Source organism: Cupressus sempervirens, chromosome 8 (assembly GCF_028749045.1).
Source record: "Cupressus sempervirens isolate cs-2001-9-10 chromosome 8, ASM2874904v1, whole genome shotgun sequence".
Classification (NCBI taxonomy): Eukaryota; Viridiplantae; Streptophyta; class Pinopsida; order Cupressales; family Cupressaceae; genus Cupressus; species Cupressus sempervirens.
This window is the reverse complement of record NC_143125.1, coordinates 529,130,293-529,156,066: the sequence shown is the minus strand read 5'-3', so window position 1 is coordinate 529,156,066 and position 25,774 is coordinate 529,130,293.

Genomic DNA, 25,774 nt, shown 5'->3' with positions numbered 1-25,774 from the left:
TGAATGGGGTGAAGAGGAAGAGCTGCAAGTCTTTGTTTACTTGAGAAAAAGGCACATTTTCTCACATACCTATAACAATCATGGAACAGAGATGGCCAATAATATCCAGCCCTCATGATCTTCATGGCGGTTGTTCTTGCAGAGAAGTGGCCACCATCAGGGCCATCATGAAGTTCTTTAATCATCCTCTCGACCTGATCCTCTTCAATACATCTCAACAGGGTCCCATTAAAATCCCTCCTGAATAGGATATCATCAATCACAACATAGGGAATGGATTGCAGTCTATATTGTCTTCTTTTAGCTATGTCCAATCCCTGAGGGTATCCATTCCCTGATAAAAAGTTTCTCATGTCATCCATCTAGCTCCTTGGGGCATTAACATTCCTTTCCTCCTGCTGCTCTGCAATTACCATAGTAGTCCCTTCATCCGAATCCTGACTTGATAACATTTCTTTGCATAATCCTCTCCCTCTTACCAATTTGGTAATCTGAATGTCAACATCATATTCCATTACCCTAGTGATCCATCCAGCTCTCTTTTCACTGATGTCCTTGCTTAACAGGAAGTTTTTTACACTCGCATGGGGCACCAACAAATGGATCCTATTGTGGGATAAGAGGTGTCTAAATTTTTTCAAGGCTCTAATGACTGCAAGGGCTTGCTTCTCAACAAAGCTATACTTATCTTCATATTCCTTGAGTCCTTCACTAAAGAAGGCTATGGGCTGCTCCTCATTCTTGTCATTTGTCTGAGTTAAGACAGCAGAAACACTTGACTCACCACCTAAAGTGTAGAGGATGAAATCTTTCTCAAAATTTGGGTTCATGAGAGTGGGGGCTGAGGCTATGGCTGCCTTAATTTCTTCAAAACTCTCCTTCCCCTCCTTGGTCCATGAGAAGACCATATCTTTCTTAAGCATGGTTGTAAGGGGTTTCACCATGATGGAAAGATTAGGAATAAACCTTCTTACAAAGTTTATCCTACCAAGGAAACTTTGCAGCCCTTTCTTGTGTTTAGGGAGAGGAAGGGCAAGTATTGCTTTTGTTCTTTCTGGATCAATGGTCAACCCATCCTTAGATACAATGTGTCCCAGTAATTTTCCTTGGCTTGTAGCAAAGACACACTTGGCTGGGTTGAGGGAAACCCCAAACTCTCTACATCTTAGAAATACCTGTCTCAAATGATCAAGATGATCTTTTACATTCTTGGAATATACAGTTATATCATCAAGGTATAGTAAGACAAACTTATCGATTAATCTTTTGAAAGCTACCTCCATTGCCTTTTGGAATGTGGCATCTGCATTTGTTAGTCCAAATGGCATCTTGCAATAAGCATAGGTGCCCCATTTAGTAGTAAATGTTGTCTTATATCTGTCAGATTCTTTAACCAACACTTGGTTATAACCAAAAAATCCATCAAGAAAAGAGAACCTCCTTGACCCACTGACCTTGGACAGAATTTGCTCCATAGAAGGGAGAGGATGGTGATCCTTAAGGGAAGCCTGATTAAGATCCCTAAAGTCCACACACAATCTGATTTCTCCATTCTTCTTCCTTACAGGGACAAGGTTAGCCACCCATGATGAGTGTTTGATAGGAAAAATTATGTTAGCTTCAATTAACTTGGATAGTTCCTTCCTCATTAAGGGTTCAATCTTGGGATTCACTGGCCTCTGTTTTTGCCTTACTAGTTTGACCCTATCAACTAAATATATGGTATGCTGAAACAAACTAGGGTCAAACCCCTTTAAGTCATCATACGTCCAAGCAAACACATCATTAATTTCTTGACATAGATGAATGAAAATTTCTTGCTCAGCCTCAGAACAGGTATATTGAAAGATGAGTTTTCTATCATAGAGAAGAAGGGTTTAACCAAAGCCCTAATTTTTCCAATCGTATTCAAAACTGAGTGAATATGCATAATACTTAGCAAAATCCATGATGGATCATTCTGGCTAGAGCGAGGACCAGTCAAGATTACCAAGAAGATGGTTCATAGGGTTACAGGATTTCCAACCCTAGATCAGCCCAAGACACTGAGAAGTGAAAAGAAGGAAACAATTGAGAAGAACACAAGAGCAAAGTGGAATAATAGAGTCATGACCATAGATACCATAACTGATCCACTTCTAGACTTTTCCATGAGGATCATATCACATAAATTTTATCAGTCTAGCAAGTTGAATAGTGTGCCCTGCATAGTAGTGGACGTGGCGTATAAGCTTGTAAAGAAAGACCACACCTATGACCTTGCAGAGCTCATGTTGCAGCAGATTAATGAAAATCTTGAAGCTATTAGAAAGTCTAAAGGAGCACAATGCAAATTTCGGTCAATGCTAGTTTGTATGTTCTTCTATGTGATGAAGAAATTCCCTTCATTTGGTAAAGTCAACTGGAGTCAGAATAAAACCATTTTTGATCAAATAAATGATTTCATTGCACAAATGGGAGATAGCTTTGATGATCAATTGTCTATCTATTTTGATGATTTCAAGAATGCAATGAAGAAAAGAATGAGGATACCAGTCTCACTGGTAGAAAAGCATGTAAATGACATATGCTTTCTAGTCGACATTGATTATACTTACATTCAAACAATCCTTCCAAGAGCAAGATGGCTTAGACCATTAGGATATGAGCTTGATGTTGATCAAGCTTCTGCAGCCATCACAGCATTACTTGCAGAGGAAATGGACAAATCCGCCAAGGCATTTGAAACATATGATACTGTCAAATCAAGAGTTGTTACAAAACTCAAGGCAGCCACAATAGTAAAGAAAAAGGAAAAGTTAGTAAAGAAAATAAAGAAGAAGTTTGGTGTTGGAGAAACAAGTGCAGCAGGTGAAGTAGAGGAGATTAGTGAAGGAGAAGAAGAAGGTGATGATGAGAAAGATGAGGATGAGCCAGAACAAGGGCCACTTGAATTGTCACACAACCAAGGTGAAGACAAATATGAGAGTGTCGAGGAAGAAGAAACCAAGGAAGCACCCATCAAAGGAAAAATCATCAAAAGGAAGGCAAAGACACCTCCTGCTCCTTAGCCTAAATCAAAGAAAGTTGTTGTGCAAATGCCCAAGAAGCCAACAACTAGAGCTACAACAAGGGCCTCTACTCAAAAGGCCAAAGAGGAAGCTACGAAGAAGAAGAAGATAGTCAAGAAAGCATAGGAAGAGCCAAGGAAAAGAAAAAGATATGTGGCTCAACCTGATACTGATGAGGAAGATCAGACTGAAAAGGTAAGTCATCCTCCTAAGTCTTCAATTGATATATTATGTGAAAAGATTAGGAATGGAGACTTAAGTAACAGGAAAAAGATTGATTTCAATAAGTTCAATAAAGAAGAATAGAATAGCATAGAAGAATCAGTCTATGCATTAATGGCACAGTTCAAGTACACGCCTCTTGAACTATATGGACAATTGCCAAAGGAATTGTCTAAAATTGTAGAAGACAGATGGCATTTTTGTTTGAAAATGGAGAAAGAGATGAGGGAATCAACCCTGGCAAGCATATTGCCTGATTTGACAAAGGAACAAGTAATTCAAGTAATCAAAAGGCATAACACTAGGTTTACACCTAAGTATAGGGCATTCTCCATTCTCCAAAACAAAATTGAAGAAGTTGTACAGAGAACCACAAGAGCGTGGAAGAACTTGCATAAGAAAACTAAAGATGTCCTTGAAGAAGAATACAAAGAAGAAGCTATTGCTAAACCAGAGGAAAGAAGGAAGAGGAGAGAAGAGAAGACAGAAGTAGAGAAAAAGGTTGAAGAGGAAAACAAGGAAGAAAGAGAGGAGGAAGGAAAATATGAAGTCAAGGGTACTGATGAGCAACAAAATGTGCAAGACACACAACTTCCACCTCCTAGTCCTCCTCACTCTACTACCACACCTGCAAAAATCATAAAGATTAAGGATGTTGTTGACATCTCATGTCAAAACATCAATCCATTAACTGCAGAGGATCTCACTAAGATCCTTGACCAAACAACTCTTCAAGCACAGTTGTGTACAAATCCCATATTGGTCAGTTTAGATGATCTTCAAAGTCAGTAGATAAACTCAATGAAGCCAAGGTGTCACCACAAGAACCACCTCAAATCATTCAAACTACTGGACTTTCATTTCTTCCACCTCCATCACCACCAAGAATAGCCATACAAGCTCATCAGGAGCCGAGTGCAACAGCAGAGGAAGTCATAGGTATAATAGTACAAAGAGCAAGTACACCTCCAGCAGCAATGACACAAGAAGAAGAAGCCAAGCAAGAAGAAGATGATAAAGAAGAAACACAGGATAAGGAAGAGTCAGCAATACAAAATTTGGTTGAATTGCTAAAATAAGTACTCCTACCAAACCCATTCAAAAGTCGAGTACTGAAATGATGACCTTACAAGTCAATACACCAAGCTCAAGTTCTACTAGGGTAGCCAAGACCATTCATTATGGCATTCCTGAGCTTGATGAAGAAATTAAAATACCCTATTATGATTCAAGCACTTTAACTGAAGAAAAGATGAATGAGTTACAAAGTGCATTGCATAAGAGCAGGAGGAAAGAGGCAATGAGGAAAGACCACAAATACAAGCAGGCAATGAATGAGATCAAAGATATATTCATGGATGCCTTCACCCTTCAACCTCCAAATTCAAGCAGGCCAATCCTTAAGCAACTATTTGACATAGTTGACCAAGTGAATAATGAAGACCATGGTACAAATGTAAAACTCATGGAATGGTCAGAGAAGAAGTTTCTAGGAAAATTCAACCAAAAGATAGCCAATAACATTATTTTGGGACAGGTTGACCTAGCCAAGAAACTAGATAATGTAAAGATTGTATTAGGGAATATATTTTCCCTTTATAGCGAATTGTATGATTTTTCCAAGTTCACACAAGAAATAAATTAGAAAATTTTGAACCTTGAGAGCAACCTTAAGCTCTCCAGTATGCAACTACCCTCAAATCCTGCACAGAGTGAGAAGCATTTTACTCAAATGCTTCACATTCAGAGGGAATTAGTTGCATTATCCGCAGAAGAGGCTGCTCTCAAAGAAAAGCTGATGCAAATGCAAGCATCTATCACTCCCCATTTACAAGTCTTACATAAGGAGCAAATGTATGCAGAAACAGTCCTGAAGAAGGATCCAAACATTTCTACTCATGATGGACTTGTTGATCTAGCAGTAGAGCTTGCAATCCAACACAAATAATTGGATATTGCATTGAATAACTGGGATGCAGCTCTCAAAATACTCCTTGAGGTAAATAAGACATTTTTGGCCAAGCATGGCATTACCATTTAGGACCCTTTGACATAAGTATCAAAAAGGGGGAGATAATTTAGAAAAGGGGAAGACAATATAGGAGATATATTAAGAGGGAGCACAATTGCCAAATTTTGAAACTTTGTTCAGCTTGAAGTTGATTGACTATAAATAGCAATAAAGGAGTCAAGGGACATGCAAATTTTGGTAATCACATGGAGATAGGATCAAAAGGAAAGAACAGGACAGAAACAGAAAACATCAGGCATAATGGCACAAGATATCAGAATTCATGACATAATAATGCATAATCAACTCAGGGGGAGTCATAAGGTATATTGTTGTTCACAATATCTTTTTAAAATTTTGAAAGTGAAGAATGTACACATAAGGTTTAGATCATGAATGATTAGTTAAGTGTTTTTGACACTCATGTCAAAGGGGGAGATTGTTGATCTATAAGTAAGATTGACAAATGAGTGCCAACACACTTAACCATTTTCACTATACATGTCGAGTACACAATAGAAGCCGAGCTAGAATCTCTTTATGTGTCGAGTCACAGATAGTGCCGAGCAAACTACAGTTGATGCCAAGCAGAACACATTATAGTATATGCCGAGCTGTACAGAATTCAACATGTGTCGAGTAGATCAAAAGACAGTGTGTGCCGAGCAATGTAGGAAAACTAACAGGAGCTGAGTAATGCAAGAATTCTATAGGAGCCGAGTAATGCAGGAAACACAGTGGATGCCAAGCAATCCAAAATAGATGGTGTTGAGCATCAGTATTACTTCATGTTCCAAGCAGCGCAAGATTAGCATAAGAGTTTGTGCCAATACAAACCAAGATGTAAAATGGTTATGCATGACTCATAACAGGATAAGGAGATAAGATCAAATCCTCACATTTACCTATGTGAGCCTCATGCAGCCAATAAAAAAAATTGGAATTGCATGTAGCCAATGGGTGAGTGGAAACATTTTATCCAAGGATGCATAACGATCCACTAATCTTTATAAGCGAGTCCTGATGCCATTGAAAAAAAAGGGGGTTGGAGAGAAGAAGGAAAAGCTAAGCCTTTTATTGAGGTCATTGTAGAACATTGGTGTAAAAAGATTTAGTGGAAAGGACAACATTTACACATCAAGTTGATCCAAACAGAACAAGGAACACAATCAGCAGATCAAATCTAGCAAAGATCAGTTAATAGTAGAGTAGATTAAGTACCTGAGATTAGCATCAGAGATTGCATTAGATCAGGTGTAATACTCTAATACTTTCTCACAATTGTATTAGGAACTTGAAAATCCCATGGACTTGGGTAGGTTTAACAACCTTTTGTAAATCCTTTAACAGGGTGGCGTTCTAAGTTGAATGTTCTTAAGTCCTCTAACAAGGCACACTCCTAACAAGGTGTAAAAATCCTTTAACAGGGCCACATCTTATAGTGTGTAAAGCCTTTAATAGGGCAAGCCTTTAACAGGGCAAACCATTAGAAGTGGTTGAAATCAATTGCTACAATAATTTCGTGGGTATCATCCCCACCCTAGTTTTACCTTCTTATTCCTGGAGGGTTTCTAGATCACCAAAATCTCAAGTGTTATGTGGTGATGCATGGTTGTCTCTCATGATTGTTTAATGTTTATATGCATGCATGTTAATTTTAGTTATATATTACTAAGGGTTTAAAAGTGGTTAAAAGGCCTATACTTCTGATTCATCCCCCCTCTCAGAAGATCTCTTCCCATTAAGACATTCCAACATCTCAAACATACCCACAAACTAAGGTGCTAGCTTCAAACCATTTCCATAATGGATTGGACTCTTCTATGAATGCACTCTCAAGATTACCTTCTATCCAACTGCAAACTGCTTATCCATCCTATGAGTATTTGCAAACTTCTTATGTCTATCCTATGTTGTAGACACATGCTCATAGATGTGCACTACCTATTGCTCCATATCTCGAAACATCTCAAGACGTAATAAGATGAAATGCTCTAAACTATCCTAACTCAATGGCGTATGACAAGGACAACCATGCAATGCTTGAAAATATTTCATTCTAATTGAACTGTGATAACCATTATTATATGCAAACTCTATTATATATAGATAATCCTCCCAATGAGACTATCGGTCCATAACATACATACTCAACATATCCTCCAAAACCTGATTCCCTCTCTATGTCTAACCATCTGTCTCAGGGTGATATGTTAAGCTAAAGTTCAACTGCGCTCCAAGATCATGCTGTAAAGATGTCCAAAATGTGGATGTGAATACATGAACCCTATCTGTTATGATCTTTTAGGGAATACCATGCAACCTCACAATATAATGCATAAAGATATTTTCTATTGAACCCATTGTTTAGGATGACCTCTTCAATGAGAAGTGTGCCACCTTAGTCAACTAGTCAATGGCGACCATGATAGCATCATGTCAATGAGCACTCATGGGTAATCCTAAAATGAATTCTGTAAAGATAATATCCCACTTCCATGAAGGAATGAGATTAGGCTATAGAAGTCATGTACATACAGCCACAAAATCAATGATGTCACGCTTCATTCCCTTCCAATAGTATAATCATCATAAGTTTGCATGCATCTTCTTCACACTTGGATGTGTCGATTAAGGTACACTATGGGCCTCATATAGGATCAATATACAAATCTCATCTAGTAGTGGTACATAAATCCTCCTTGTATGAAAAATTCACATCACCAAGTTAAACTTTTCAATAGTAATCAACATAATAGATCATTTGTTCAAAAGTGTAAGGCAAAATTCCTTTCCACTAATAAAACAAATAATGAAGAATATAATAATGTATATAAGAAAAATTTCCAAAGGGTTTGAATACATGAACTCTCATTTGGGTTACATTTGCAAGGCTTCCCCTAGAATTCTTCGAATAAAAGTCCTATATACTTATTGCTCTTGATGAGGTGACTAGATTTAAATCGAGACTGGTTTTTTTCTAGAATCTTTGTTAATGTACCCATTAACCAACCTCTTCCTACCTCTATTTCCCTCAACTCCAAATGGGAAAAGAAGTCTCAAGACTTGATATATGAAAATTATACACTTTTCTATCAACTGTGTTTGAGATATGGGTATCTGGTCCTGAATTGTAAAACCCTTCTGCTCAAAGAAACAGAAAAATTGTCTAGCCATGGCATGGTTATTATTGGTGAGAATGAGGTGGGTTCTTCTTTAGTGGCTCCCCATATGGTGTACTTTCTTGAGACACCTTCCTTGGCAGCACCCCAAGTGGGTGGGCAAGTGTATATGGTGACTTCCCAAGTTGTGGGGCAAGAGACTCCCCTAAGTGACCCACTAGAAATGGACTTGCAAAGAAAAGGTGGCTATCATGGTGGCCTCAGTGGATTAACAATTACTATAGAACATTAATGATATCTTGAGATCCCCTAATTTTTAGTTATTCCTGGTCTTACAATGACTAGGTTGGAAGAAGGAAAAAGTCTCTTTCAACCTCTTTAGGTGGTCCTTGATTTATAAATGAAGAATGGGAGTGATTTGATTATCATTTTGTACATGTGTCCATGTCACCCACCTCATAAGGACCAATCAAATAGCTTTGGAAAATTATGCCTTGGTTTCTCCTAGCTCTATGTTCGGAATGCTTGGGAGTCCAACAAGGATCAACCCCACCTCAAGTAAATCACTCAGTACTACATCAAATGATTCAGGAGGATGGGAAGAGCCTAAAAGAAGAACTCATGGACACCATAAGTGGGAATTGGGAAGTGATGTCAAAGTTGGTAGACCAATGGTAGAATTGGTAGGGCAAAGGCCACTGAAATGGAGACTATCAATGGTAGGCAATCAACCCTATAAGTATCTCAAAGGAAAAAGAGATGAATGTCCTATCTTGGAACATAAGGGGTCTGAATAGCCCCAAAAACTAGTTCACAATTAAACAAATCATTTTAGCAAAACCGTCGACATTTTTTTAATTCATGGGGTAAAGATGATGCAAGACAAATTTGTTTGTATTGTTAATATTAGCCCCAACGGATGATGTAGCTAATAATGCTATGAATGCATGTGAAAGATTCATATCAATTTTTATGTTGTCATTGTTGTCAAAGTATTTGTTGGCTAGACATTGTACTAATCTAGTAGAGTTCCATATCATTTGATTGATGAAGAGGATTTGAAGAAAGTATGATGATGAAAAAGTTGAAAAGTATGGTATTCAATGGGCACTTGAATGAGTTGAATAGTGATAATGTAATATTGGTTTGATTGTTTTACAATCATGTGATGTAATGATGAAGTTTATGTATTCGCCAAACTATACAAGCTACACCAAGTAACAAGGTGAAAGAAGGAATTTAGTATTCACTGAGTGACTACAATTGTCACTAAGCATTTGGAGAAGAGGAAGTTAAAGTACAATTTTAATCAAGTAATTCATATGTCAACCAAGTGAGGTATTACTCGGGTGAAATGTAATATTCACCGAGTATGAGATGGAAGAACAAATTCTAAAATATGAGACTTGAAGCTAACTTATGATGAAAATAAAGAATTTTCAAGGAGTTTGAAGGTGAAAGTCAAAATTAGTTACAAGATCTATGACTGGAAAAATAAAATGAAGATACGATGATAAATATTGAAAATAGATAAGGATGAGCACAAAGTTCAATAAAAGTTCTATTATTCAAATAACTAAATATATTGAATTTGAGATCTACGGATGTGGTTAAATAACAAAACCTAGAAGAATCTACAAGTAGAGAGTTTACTATTTAAGGAGATGTTCAAGCAATTTTTGGTTGTTGGTCAATATTGCTAAGTTGGTGATTCGTGAAGAAAAGAGAAAGAAAGAAGCAAGATGAACCAAGAACAATATAAGGAAGATCAAATAGAGTTAAGAGAAAAGTGAAAGTGTGAAGAAGTGAATCAACCAAATAGAGATCACTAGGAGATCAAAGAAAGAAGGATGCAGAGAAGAATTAGGATCTGCCCAAGCAAGGTAGTGCTAAAACCTAATAGATCATTTGATTGTTACTTTCTTACCATTATAGAAAAAAAATATCTTAACCAAGTGGACCTAACAAGTCTGTGAAATCCTATATGTAACATTGATTAGTGATGTTTGTAAGTCCTTTAGATCGGGCTACTCTTTAGACAGGATCAAGGATTGATAAGGTCTATATGATCTTTATGCTAAAACCCTCTAACCAGGTCACACTAAAAATATGCATGTAACATTTAACAAGGTTGGCTCATAGTAGAGCTTAATTCAAAAGAGTGAAATTATTTGTGTTGTTAGTCCCAAGTGGATTTTCCCTTTATAGGGTTTTCGCATTAAATCATGGTGTCAAATGTGTGATTGATTTTATGTTGAAAGTTTATCTTTAATGGTTTTTATTTAATGGTGCAACTTGGTAAAAGCTACATAAAAGATAAGTTCTATTTTTGATACTTGGTAATAATAGAGATAGTTAGTTAATAGTTTGGAATAAATTGATTACAAGATTGAATTGTGAAGTTAAATGAGATCACTGAGTTATTGCTATTAATTTGATGAATTTTTAATTGGTATTAAAGTGTTTAGAATTACCTTTGGCGAGGGGTTAGCTTCCATTATGTAGAGATGAATGGTGCTTTTGGTGGTATTGCTACCTTATGGAACCCAAGTAAGTTCTCTGGAGGTTTTTTTTTTTTTCATAATTTCTTGAATTTTATTAAAAATATCACGACCTGTCTTGGCTCCTTGTCAATGTTTATGCTCCTAACTTCGAGTTTTGGAGGTTATTGTCCTAAGAGGATATCTCAAAACTTATGTCCCATAATGATAAGGTTAAGCACCCATCTATGGGGGATTTTAATACCCCCCTTTTTCCTTATGAGAAAGAAAGTGGTTCAGTGGACTTTAATGACAACCTATTAGACCTCAAAAAATTCATAATTAAAAATGACCTCTTGGACATGGACCTTCTTGGTTCTTTGTTCACCTGGTCTAACAACAAGAAGGGTTCAAACATGATTCGGGTTAGACTTGGTAGGATTTTTCACTATGCGGGATGTGATATTTTCTCTTCAACCCTTCAAGATCTTCCCCATATGGCTTCAAACCACTCTCCTATCCTTCTTGACTAGAAGGAGAACAATTGGAAAGGACCGCGTCCCTTTCATTACAAAATTATGTGGCACTCACACCTAGACATCCGTGACAAAGTGTGTGAATGGTGGGAAATAAAGGTGAAGGGCACGACTATGTTTAGACTAGCTAAGAAACTAGAAAATATCAAGAGGGAGGTGGTTGGTTGGAGTCATTCTTCCTTCAAGAACATCTTCAAAAAAAAATTCATTGAAGAGAATCTAAGACATCTACAAGAGTGTATGGCTAATGGAGGGTCAATGTCTGATGATCACCTTGAAGAGAAGAGTTGGAGGAAGAAATAGAATGAAATATTAATAGAGAGGATATATTATAGAAGTATAGATTCGAAGTTCAACGACTTTCTGAGTGGGGTAGTAATATGTCCTCCTTTCATAGGTCATCCTCTTCTTACCACAAGAGAAACAGTATCATACCCCTCCTAGATGATAATAATGTTACCTTGTTTAATTCAAAAGACATTGAGGGGAGGGATGATCAATTCTTTAAAGACTCTCTAGGTGCTTAGAATGGTTTCATTGATATGGGAGTCAGGGGTAAACTCATTAGAACTCTCCCCAATATGTTGTGTAATGATGATAATGAGGAGATTCTTCTCTTAGTCACAAGGAAGAAATTAGGTTGGTGATCTTCTCTATGAAGGCTTACAAGGCTTCAAACCCTAATAGTTTCCCTCCTCTGTTCTTCCAGTTCTTTTGGTATCTTATCAACGATGATCTCACTAAAGTTGTTAATGATTTCTTTGGTACTAGAAAACTCCCAAAGTGCCTTAATAATACATTCAGTGTGTTGGCACTAAAAAATTTGGATGCTAAGTCTTTAATGCACTTCAAACTCATTAGCTTATGTAATACATATTATAAATATTTCTCTAAGGTTTTAACTAATTGTATCATGCCTCTACTGGATAAAATCATAAGCCCTTCTCATAAAGGTTTTGTGCCAGGTTGGAAATTCCTTGATGCTGCAATTTGAAATCATGAGATCATTCACTCTATGGATAGAAGTTTAAAAGCCTAGGATGTCACTCAAGTTAGATATTTCTAAAGCTTATGATCATTTTCCTGGGATTTTTTGTTTTCTATCATGTCTAGACTAGCTTCAGCAACTATGTCATCTACTTGGTTAGAGTTATGATAGGGGCAGTCCAATTCTCTATGATTGCTAATGGTTTTCCTTGGGGTTCCTTCATCTTTGTTCGGGATCTCCACTAGGGGGACCCTCTCTCTCCCTACCTATTCATCATGGTGGTGGAGGTTTTGGGAGGTATTTTATCTATAAAAATTTGGAGGGATCTTTGTAGGGAATAAAATTGACTATCTCCCTCCCTCCAAAGGTCCTTCAACAATTTGTTGATGACACTTTTCTATTTGGAGTTTATTCAATTAATGAAGCCAGGCACTTGAAGGGTTTGTTGGACCAGTATGCTCCTGTATATGGACAACACATCAACTTTGAGAGAAGTAAAGTTTACTTCTTTAATATTGAGATTTCCTTACAAAATTGTGTTACTTGCATCTTAGGTTGTCAGATAGTTGCCCTTCTAGACACCTACCTTGGCCTCCCACTCATGGTGTGTGATGACCCTTTAATGATCTCTCTAATAATGAATAAAATATCTCTGGTTTTTACATTTCTTCTCTACCTATCTTCCTATTGCCCCCTATATTTTCCCATCTCCCTCCCTTTGTACTTGCATAGGAGAGGGAAAGAGGTGTATATCCAATATCACAACTCTGGCTTGTTTTAATGGTTTGATTATTATTATAATATATTTTATTATTAAATGGTAGACATATAATCACATTAAAATTATATTAATGATAATATAGGAGTAATATTTATAAATGATATTTAATTTATTATTTTTAAAATATTATATATATTCTATATTATACTATGTTATAATAATGTTAAGTGTTTAGACATATTTAGTATGTTATGTGTTAACAATTTATTATTACAAAGAATATTATGATCTTATTTATTTACTTATTGTTGCTTAGAATATATGTATTAAATTACTATTATTTATTTATATATAATTATTATAGATAGCTTATTTATTAATTTTTTATATTTATTTATTATTAAATCTTATTTTAGTGGGAGTATCACATGGTGGTCGGTCAGCAATTATGGTCTTTTATCCTTGAGAAGTTGTCTTATAACACTTCTAACATATCAGAAAAATAGAACTAGGGATAAAAGCTATTGGCCAAATGGCTACAGCTTCAATATTCCTTCAAATGTTAATACATATAGAGAAGATAGGATGACTGAAGACTTAAACTAGCAAGGTCTAATTTATGATTCTCTATAAAGAGAAGAGCATACTCTCTACTTGCAAACTAACTCTCTAAAAACTCTTAGACTCTAAAATGACTGATGCCCAATATGCTTTCACATGAGCTTATTTATAGCTCCCTAGCAGGTAAGAAGTTACCAGGAACTTGGTGACTAGGTAAGGTGGTATGTCCTTAAAGTAAAGGCGATGTCCTTAAAGTAAAGACAGTGTCCTTAAGGTAAAGACAGTGACGACCATTTACAAAATAGATTCCCACTAACTATCAGGACTATCACATGATGAGTTGTCTGTTGGTGACGGTAGTGGAGGAGTCAATTCTCCATGATCAAATACATCTTCCCATGTGAGTGGTCTCCACATTGCCAATAAAGTGAACTGGTGGCGAATATTCCAGTCATGTTGGTTGTCATCATATACTAAGTGTGGTGAAAAGTAAGATTCTCATCTTAATAGTAGTTTAGTGATGACACAAACACAAACCTCAAGATTGAGATAATGATCTGGATTGACTTTATCAGGACCGACATAATTGAAGAATTCAATAACTTGCTCAGTGTGTGGGGTCGTGCATGTGATCCACCATGTGAAGAAAGGTCTTCGAATTACATTAAGATAAAGCAGGTATCGATGGTCATTCTGCATCTAAAGAATAGTAAGTTCCCCACTATAATCATTGAGATAATTTGGTTGTGTCATGCTTCCCAAATTTACCAGAGTATCTATAGCATAATTTGCATAGTGACAAAACTTTTGATTCATGGCTTGAAGCAAGAATTGTCTTTGAGCAATATGGTGGAGAGAGGAGAAATAAACATTAAACTCCTTTTCTAAATGGAAACCATAGTATGGAAGCTGAGAAGGGTTTACCATAAAAACTCCAAGAGCTTGTCGACTAAGATAATCTACAACTATATTTTCTTTTCCTGGAATATGCTAGACTTCATAATTATATTGATTTAAATATGCTTGCTAGTGAACATACTTTCCTCTACCATCTTTTCTACCACGGTCCTTTCTTTTAATGTGAGAAATCTGGTACAGCCTATTCTGATGATGAATTTTGGTAAATGCATCAATTTTAAAGAAAATTTCTTAAGATAGCAAATTACACCATAAATTTTTTTGTCAAAAGAGATTTATTTTCTGATATCGGTAGGGAATACCCCACTAGTATATTCAGTGATGTATTCCTTGTTATCTTTATAAAAGCGTAAATATCCTCCATAGGCTACATCAGAAGCATCTGTGTAAAAGATAAAATCTTGTGTGGTAGGCACAGTTAGTGTGGGGAGATTCTAGATTTTATACTGGATCTTTTGAACTGCTTTAGTATGAACAGTTGACCATTGTGGTTTTCTTTTCATTAGTATTTGCTATAGTGGCTCGCAATCAAAACCTACATTTGGATAAAAATTATTTACATAATTCAAAATCCCTAAGAATCCTTCCAACTCCTTAGTATTTAATGGAGGCTAAAATTCAAAGACCTTATTTTTGATATGAGGTTGAACCTCAAGTTATCCACCCTTAACTATCAATCCTTGAAATCTACAAGAGTTTGTGCACCACTGGATCTTTGGTAGGGATAGAACAATCCTAGAATCTAGACATAATTTATAAAAATTGTTCAGATGAGATCTATGTTCATCAATTTTTTTACTAAAGACTAAAATATCATCTATGTAAACACAAAGAAAATCTTTACAACCATTGAAGATTTTATCCATTCTCTCCTAGAAATATGAGGGTTAGTTCATCAAGCCAAATGGCATGATAGTCCATTCAAAATGTCTGAATGGATAGCTAAATGCAATCTTCTGCTGATCTTCCTTCTTGATGTGAATTTGATAAAAACCTGATTTACAATCAAACTAAGATAAGATCTTTGAATTAGCAACCTTTGTAATAGATATGATTTATTTGGTATTTAATAAGAGAATGGAATTGTTATATCATTTAATGGTTTATAATTGATTACCATCATTTTCTTTCCTCTCTTCTTTGTTGATTCTTTATTGACCATAAATGCGTAACAATTAAAATCAGATTGAGAGTGAACAATATACTTCCCTTTCTTAAGTTCTTTGATTGCTTGTTGCATGTCATTGTAGTCATGCGCTGGAATGGGGATCTTTTTCCCAATTTTCATTTTTGCTTCTGGCTTGATTTTCATTTCCATCTCTGGCATCTCTTTTTCCTAAAACTTTTGTGGGTCTTTAGAACAAACATTTTGCATGTAGTGCCTGCCCCTAGTTTGCATTTTATTATCATTGTCAAACTCTTTTAGGCCAATTTTATGCTTGATGATTATTAGCATTATTTTGAGATTATCAGATATTGTTTCAGATTCAATTGATTTTATTATGAAATTACTTGGTACTCTATACATTATGTATGCATCATGATTATTACAGTGTTTTCAATTATTGATGATGATTAGTTAGATGGATTATCATATGTGTTTTCTTATGGATACTTATCCCATACTGCATGTGTATGGTGTGTGTGTATGTTTTCTTTATGTATGGCATTTTTGATGTGGTTAAGGAAGGGAGTCGTAGTCACTTGCTAGTCGGGATCTACACGATGCACCACTTCTTGCCATTGCATGTTTACTTTAAAATATTGTGTTTTTACATGCGTGGATTTTATGTAGATTGCAGATACCAAGTATTGACTTTCCTAAATTGCCAGGATGACCATACCCTATAGCATTGTCTCAATGGTAAGAGAGGGGAGATAAATTCTTAAGTCCAAATCCTAAACCTTAACACCATTTGCCTTAGAAAATTAGGACAAGTATCTGAATTAGTTTACTTGTCCAAATTCGTCAAATGATGTGAATTAGTGATTTTGAGCCTGGAGTTTGATTATGTTCTTTGCCTTCAGTTGAGTTGTCATATTTGGTTTTGTGGGTCTGTTGTGATTTTATGTTATAATTAAATCCAATTAAAAGATAATTTAATGATTTAATTTAATGGAAATTTTATAAAGAATTTTGAAATTTAATTATATTTAATTAATTGAGAAATTAATTAAATAAAAGAATTAAATTTAAAATATTATATCAAAGTTCTATTTTTGACTTATTTATATTTATTTAATTTAATAATTATTATTTACAAGTTTTATTTTAATAATAAACTCTAAATAATATTATTAGTTGAATTAATAAATATATTATTAATACATCTCGTAATTAAATAGAGAGAGAAAATATAAATTTAATAAAGTTATTTTAATTAAATTGCATAAAGCGTATGTATGAAATCAAAATATAATAAATTAATAAGAGAGAGTAAGCAATTATTTAATAAATTTTATTTTAATTAAATTGCATAAAGGTTATGCATGAAATTAAAATATAATAAATTAATAAGAGGGAGTAGGCAATTATTTAATAAAGTTTATTTTAATTAAATTGCATAAAGTTTATGCATAAACTTAAAATATATAAATTAATGAAAAATGAAAGCAAATTAATTTAATAAAGATATTTAAATTTAAATTGCTTAAAGTTGTCGCATTAAAATTGTATATAGAAAATTCAATATTTAATTAATTGAAAAATTAATCAAATAAGAAAATTAAATTTAAAAGAATAAATTAAAGTTCTAATTCTAGTATATTTATATTTATTTAATAATTATAATTTAAGAGTTTTATTTTAATAATAAACTCTAACTAATATTATTGGTCGAGTAATAAATATTATTTGATTAAAAAGAAAATATTAAAATATCTTACTATTTGATTTAATTAAAAACTAATTAAATTTATGCTTTAAATAAAAAGTGTAAATTTAGAAAATTGGTTAAAGAAATATTAGAATATGATGTTATTTAATTAATTAGAAATTAATTAAATACGTACTCCAGTTTAAATATTTATTTTAAAAGTCTAATTTAAGAAGTTGAATAAAAATATTAAAAGATTAAATATTAATTTTTTTTATTATGATTATTTAATTAATAATTATTAAATTAAAGTTGCATTTAAATAATGAACTTTAACTATTCTTATTAATTTAAATAATAGACTATGCTTTAAATAGTGCTTACACTAATTAATAAGTGGGGGAAAAGAAAATATAAAAGAATATTTTAATTAAAAAGTTCTTTAAATGTGCATCAAAGAATTAAATTTAAAAGATTTGATTAAAGTTCTAATTTAGACATATTTATATTTATTTAATTCAATAATAATTTATTTAGAAGTTTTATTTTAATTTATGAACTCTCTATATAATTGTTAGTTAAATGAATAAATATTATATTAAAAACATTACATGATTTAATAAGGGAGAGAAAGTTTTAATTTAATAAAGTTTATTTTAATTAAATTGCATAAAGTGTGTGCATAAAAATTAAAATATGATAAGTAAAGACAAAGGGTTTTCGCATGATTGCATGATCAAAGCCTTGATTTGGGGGAAAAACTCTTTATTGAGGGAATTAGAGCTCATTTCTAGATACATAGGTTTGGAGGAGCCAATTTCTAAAAGGAGGGTTTTTGAAGGAAAAGGAAGATTCTTACGTGTTTGTGCATTCATTGTTTTAGCATCAGATCCAAGTAGGATCTTGTGGGTTTTTTCAGTAATTGCTTGTTCTTCAAATTCCTGTCTTCTTTGTGTATATTGTGTTTCTATTTTCAAAAGTTCTTTGGGTTGAAACTCTTATTTGAGAAAATTAATTTTCATTATAGAATTGTCCATGATTTAATTTGAAAACTTTTAGTAAATATTGAACTTTAGGATTTTCAAAATCTAATGAATTATGAAATTCACTTTTGTATGTGTTTTATGTGACGAGTGATTTACTAGTGTTGGGGATTTAGGGTTGACTTAGCTTTGACCAATCTTAGGATGTTACCAGAGGCTTGGGAGTTTTGCATTTGTAGTATTACGTTGAATTGATCTTGATCTTTTAAACCCAACCATGGTAATGTGTCTGGCATGTTCTATGAAGTGTGTTGATTTATTGAGTGTTATTGCTTTCTAGTGTTCTTGTGTGATGCTAAGGTGAATGTATGACCTACTAGACTTAACCATTTTTTTAGTCTCAATCAATTGTATTTGGATTGCTTTCCAATTGCTTTTATAAAGACTGAGGTGTTTGTATGAATTGTTTTGGTGATGTCATGCTATGACATATTTGACTTGACCATTTTGAGTCTTCGATCAGTTATTTTTGGGATGCTTTCTAGGTGCTCGTAGAGAATTGATGTGATTATTGTAAATTATCTTTTGATGCTTTCTAGTCACTTGTATAGGATTGAGATGATTTTATATGATTCTTTGAATTGTGATTTTATGAGCCTAGGGTAGGTTATCTATATGTAATGTCAAGAAGTGGCTTGCAATGGAGGTCGGGACCCTAAGTGGCTGCCAAGGTAACCCATTGTAAGTTGTTTAATAAGTGAAAAAACTACACTAAATGGGAATAAAATGAACCTAATAAGAGTCTTCTTATGTTCTCGCCCATGTCTCGAGTACTAGTACAGACTAGGATGGGAGTAGAGAGAATGCTTGGTTGCAACCTTGCATCCATAGTATGCCTTGTCAGTATGAGAGGATACTAGTGGCTACATAGGGATCACTAGGGGGTCAGGGTCCTGAGAGACTGCCAGGGAAATTCTAGCGCACTTGCCTGCTTACATAATAGGTTTCCTACATGTTCGTGTTTGCCTCTGGGTCTAGATGTCAACCTATCTTGGAACCTTTGAGTAAGATTTCTTTTAGGATTTCTTGGACTTAGATATTACTTTTGATATTTGGTTTGTTATCCTGTTTGGGACTTGAGACTATCTCCTCAGCGCAGTGGGAGTGGGCCATTTAGGTTTCACGTAGTCGGGTGGTAGTATTTTTTACTCTTACCATTGAGATTCGTCCATAGTCATCATGGCTATAGCTTCCTTGTCTACATTTCCTTTCATTCTATCTTTGTATCATTATGATGGATGTTTATATCTTTTATGATGTATGGTTTCATTTATTGTATTGTACTTTGTATTATGAGTCCAAGGAGGATGATGTAATTCTACTTTTACAAATGTATATTCTTTTAGCCTTTCATACCCTGTGACATGTACAATAGATGATTGAGCATTCCGAATTTAATTGCCCAGTGGCATTTGGAACAAATGTATATTATTTAAATGGACTTTGGACTTTTAATTATTCTTTTATATGGATGTGGTATTTTTTAGACTTGGTATTAATTAAATTAAATGTGATTCAATGTCTTGGGATCCTTAACGAATATAACGTGTTATGTATGCTTTTAGTTGATTGTATGTTATTGCTTCCGCTACTATGTGTTTGATGTGTATGTTTTATCTTTCTTGTTTTAAAAAAAAAGTTGGCAAACATAGTAAAATTTTAGGTTATTTCTTTTGGATCCCTTGGTGGGGCGTTACACTACATGATCAAGGCTTTTAAATCTGCAAGAAGTTCAGAAGTCTAGACTATATTGACAAAGGGATGCTTCTCTGAAGCATAGACGAATCTAGGAGTGCTGATTTTTTCTCCTTGAAGAGTAAACATGATGCTCTTCATTGTACAGCCATAAGGTGAATATCTGTCTATAAAATTTCCTCCAAGTAGTACATCTACGGGCATTTGTTGTAGGGCAAAGAAGTTACATTTAAATTTCTTTCCTTCTATCTACAGAGTTTGTTAATGACAATATTTGTCATAGCTAAATTGGTTGCCTTGTACAGCACAGACAGTATATATAGTTTTTTCTATTAACTATTCCCAATTATTAAGGACTTGTCTTTTACATAAAGAGAGAGAGGCTTCAGTATCAATATGAGCATCATAGTGCTTGCCATTAATTAGAACATTAATGTACTAAGAAAATTTTCAAGTAAGGAGATATACTAAATACTGTGGTTCTAGTTTTGGAGTAGGGTTAGGTAATACAATCATTACCATTCTTGTTGTACTAGGACCAGGAATATCAAAATTGGCAATATCTTCATCTTCATATTCTTCCTGAATTTTAGAGGAGAATTCATCAAAACTTAGGCCAAAGTAAGAGGGTCCTTCATCTAAATCCCTAATTGTAACACTAGATTTTTTGCTAGGGATAACTGGCTTAGGACTGGAGAGATCATGGTATGTGGTCAAGGCTTATACAATAGGGTCTGGTTGTGGCTCAAACTTATAGAACTTCCTTTGCTTTTGTTTTATTGTAACAAGATTGAACACAGCGGCCTGTTAACATATATGTTCATAAGGTTCTGTAGTTTGATACATATTGAAGTTTTGGAATTCTTCTATGAGGCTATCAAAATATGGTTTCTTCTAGAACGGTGGCTAGTATGACATCTTTGGTGGTTGTTGATGCTGGAAAGTATAGGAAGAATAGGTAGGTTCATCTTCATCATCATCATACTGCCATTTATAATTTATTCCTCCTCTATTATTGTTATTGCGCCAATTGTTGAATCAGTTGTTTCCTCTTTTGGAATGATTCATGCAGACACTAGGTAGATCCTTATCATCTTCTTCTTCAAGTTGTTGTTTTGCTACTTGTAGGGTAGCAGCAAGATCTTCAAGAAGAGCATCATCTTCTTCAGAGACTTCTTCTACATCTTCTAAAATAGGTTCAAAAATGTTATCTTGCATATATAGATCTTCTTCTTCCTCTACAACATTCCACCACACTGCTGCAATTGGATTAGAGTAGACGGCTTTAACAGCTTCGTTCTTGCAATGATAATTAGGAGCTTTATGCCCAGGCTTATTGAAAATATAGCAAATGATCTGATTGGATTGCAGACGAGGATGAGAACACTTGCAAAGGAAACGGTGATTAGGTGCATAATATTTTTGGCAAGGAAAAGAGCAAGGTTGAAAATGAAGTTTCTTATGCTTTCTGCATTGTTTTGTGGCTCTACATTGAGTTTTAGTGAAAGGATTGCAACCAAAATTATCAAGGAATGTGGGTGCAATGCATTGTGCTTCATGCTTAGTGAACTTTTGCTAATATTTATAATTATCAATGAACTAGAGAATTTGGTCTTTAGCAAACTGAATAAGGTTAGAAATAGGGCATTCTTTGAGAGTAAGGGCTCTGAGATCTAAATATTGCATGACCTTATCAGAGATGTTGTATGGAAAACCTTCCATATACTTTGTCTTTTCCATTGTGACCTATTCTTCATTAGTCAATTGATACAACAATATCCTAAAATGGTTTGAGTAAGCAAAGAAATCTTTTAGATCACAGCACTACATCTGAAGAATATCCTTGATTATCCTTTCATGTCAATTACTTAACTTAGGGCATAACTCATTTACTGATTCATTCATCAAATAGTTAATAGGAATTACTTGTACTTGTCGCTATATAGTTTGTCCTATTTGATTTACAACAATCTAAAGAGTAAATTTCTGATAGACTTTAGCATCCTTTTCAGCAGTTGATTTACTGTCCTGCCATGATCTAGCAATTCCCCATAAATAATTTACTACAAATGTGCATGTATTATCTTGGTCTATTCCAGACAAGGTTCCTATTATCAATAAAGTGTGGATCCAACTTTCAATTTTTTGCTTTGGATCATCATCATTATCAATGTCTAAATACCAAGGTTGTATGTTACAACTTGTTCTCATCATCAAAAGATGATCTTTCCTACTTCTTAGGGGCTTGTAGAGAGGTTGGTAGTACTAAGTAACCAATCAAGAGATGTGGAAAACTCTTGTAAAGAATAATCTACATTAGAAAGACTTGTAATATGAGCATCATGATTTTGCTGGTTATGCTCCACGCGTAGTAACAGCTTGTAACTCATCAGCATTTTTGTCTACATTATTTAGAAGTTGTTATGTTTGTATCTTGATTTTTCTCAAGCAGTCCTTTATTTCTATCACTCTAGTATGATTTTCAACAACAATGTTACCTATTTTCTGTACATTAGTGTTAACTACAGTTAAGGCCTATTTAATAGAAATGACATATGTACAAAGGTCATCTATATTTTGCGGCAAGTGATCACAAAATTTTGAAATGAAGTTATTTTTCTTATGTTCAGTAGAAGGTTCATTTTCTTCAACATATTTTGGCTGAAAGACATACTGAAACATTGATACTATACAATGTTCATGTTTGAATTGCCCTTTTATAGGTGGCCATCTTCCATTCTGATAATATGTATTTTCCTGTTCTTTGTACCATTTAAGGGTTTCTGCTCCAAGTAAGGCATTAATCATGTGTACAAAAGGATGATCCTTTTTAATCTTTTCTTTTCCCTTATTAGTTCTAGCTTGAACTGGTTCAAGAATCTGGGGACCAGTATTCAGAGGTGCTTCATCCTCAATTTCTAGAAAAAGTTGACTTTTCTTTCTGCTAAATGTTCTTCCTTGAAAGCTAAAGGAGGAACTCGAGCATCAGAATATGGTGAGGCAGAAACAAATGGGTTCATTGTAGTCATGGACAAAGATCTAGGCAATATATTTATTTGGTTATGAGATACATGGTGTACTTGTTTGGTTGCTTCTAACAATCTAGGTGCAACATTTTGTATCTAGTCAAGTATCCATCCTATATATATATATATATATATATATATATATATATATATATATATATATATATATGGTATTTACATGACCCTTTTTAAGTTGGACTTCTCCATTTAACGTTTTGGCATAGGGCAAGTTGTCTAAAATAGTAGGATTGTTTGTATTTGTCATATTGTATAAGACTTGTATTTGGATAGAAGCATATTTGAAAGCACCAAACATATTCATTCCATATAATGAACTAAACACACCCCAAAAATTTAAAGAACCATATTTGACTTCAAGGCTGGACTTATCCCTGGTTGCTACTGTCATATTAGGATAATACAAAAAACATAGAATTTTTTGTCATTCTTAATAGGCTAGAGAATTGGCACGCATGGTTATAATTGACCTGTCTTCTATTGGAATAGAGCTAAATAACATACAAGGCATATGTTTTCTGGTACTAATGATCCTATAGTTCCCTGTATAGCTCCAAAATGTAAAAAGTTCATTTCCTAGTGATTTCTAATATACTCAATTTCTTCAAGAGGGAAGATAGATAACGTTTTGGTTTGGAATGTTTGAGTAGGATCATATTCTAAAGTAAGCTCTACTATTCTCATGCAAGGAATCACAATTGGTCTGAAAGTAGACTTAGACAAAAAAATCTTTAACTTATTTGGAGTATAAGCACTCTTCTTATATACATTACTAGGCTATAACTCAGAAGGTATATAAGTATGTACTTGCCTAGACAGGGTCTTCTCATCTGTCTATATGTCTAAAACTTCTTCAATAATCAAGTCTTCGCTGGTAGGCTATCTTTTAGGAGCTTCGAAGAATCCTTCCATATAAGCTTCATTAATCCTTTCGACGCCATCTTGGACAATAGATATGTGGAACTTAGTCATTTTCTTTTGCAAATGAGAAATGGGATCAACTAGGACACTAACAGGGGTTTTACAAGAGAGATAACAGATACCAATAAGTACAATAGATAAAAGCAGGTAATAAAATTTTCTCAAATTCCAACACAGAGTGTAACCCTACAGAGATAAACTCTTCACACTTAGTCAATATCTCAATTTGTGACTAGAAATGGAAAGATTCTGACTGCCTAGATGATAATCTTGAGAGAGGTTTGACTTAGATATGGTGCTAATACCACTTATAACACTTCTAACATATCAGAAAAATAGAACCAGCAATGGAGGCTGTGATAAAACTTTTAAGCTGGAAAGGGAAGGTTCTTAGTAATACGGAAAACTACAAGTCCTTATGGCTTCTCTCTAGGGCATTTCATTCTACTTTTTCTCTATTTTAAAAATCTCTTTCTCTATGGCTTTGGTCTCAGACAAGATCTAGAAAAACTTTATATGGACGAGGATGAAAGAGAGTTTAACTAGGAACAACTTAGTCAATTGGGACATTGTCTATAAACCCAAGGCTTTAGGTGGTATGGGGGTCAACAAAGTGGGAGTCCTTAACAAGGCCCTTCTCACTAAAAGTGGTTGGAGGTTGGCTAAGGACAAGGGAGGCTAGTAGCAAATTATGAAGGCTAAATACTTCTATGAATCCTCCTTCACCTCTCATTTGTTTGACAATGATCTCCTCCATGGCTCGAGGATTTGGAAAAATGTAATAAAAATTCTTACCTCCCTCCATCATGGCTTGAGGTGGATGGTTAACAAGGGTGACAAATTAGATTTTTGAAAGATAACTGGACAGGAGGTAAACCTCCCATATTTAAAATTTTTATCATCTCATGAACAATTTAATGGACAATTTTGGCTTGTGGGTAAAGGACTTTATCTTCCCTACTAGGGATTGGAAACCCCTCATCTTGAGCTGGAAGGGGTTTCTTTAGGGCCTAGTTCTTCTCAAGGAATTAAGCATCTTATCAATCTTTAGAGAAATCGGGCCTCCCCTAATTATCACAACTTTATCTAGGACAAATGTAAGTTAGAAGTTTTCTCTATCTGATCCTCATACCTCATGTTGATTGATTCAAAGGCCTTTCCTCTCTATTGGAATAAGGTTTGGACACAATATCTCACCCCCAAAATTAACTTTTTTTGGGTGGTATACTCCCTTGGAAAAAATTATGGTTGTGGACAACCTCAGACGTCAGGGATAATAATTCCCCAACAGATGTGACCTTTACAAACATGTAGAGGAGGATATATACCACCTGTTCATGTGTTGTCCATTTATTTCACAAATTTAAACCTTTCTTCCAAGTAAATTTCAGCTCTCCTAGTTGTTCGGGAGTAGCATTCACCATTTTTTGTTGATTGATTGATTATGTCTTCTCACTCGCCAATCCAACTCCTATGGAAGTTGATTCCTCTGCACATCTATTAGAGTGTTTGGAAGAAAAGGAATAATTTAGGATTTTTAGGGCTACTAAGATCCCAAAAAATGTGAGTTTTGACTCCACTATTAAATTGTTAAGTAAAAACTTTGTGGTGACTAGTTGGTAGTCATCCTCCCATTCTCCCACCCT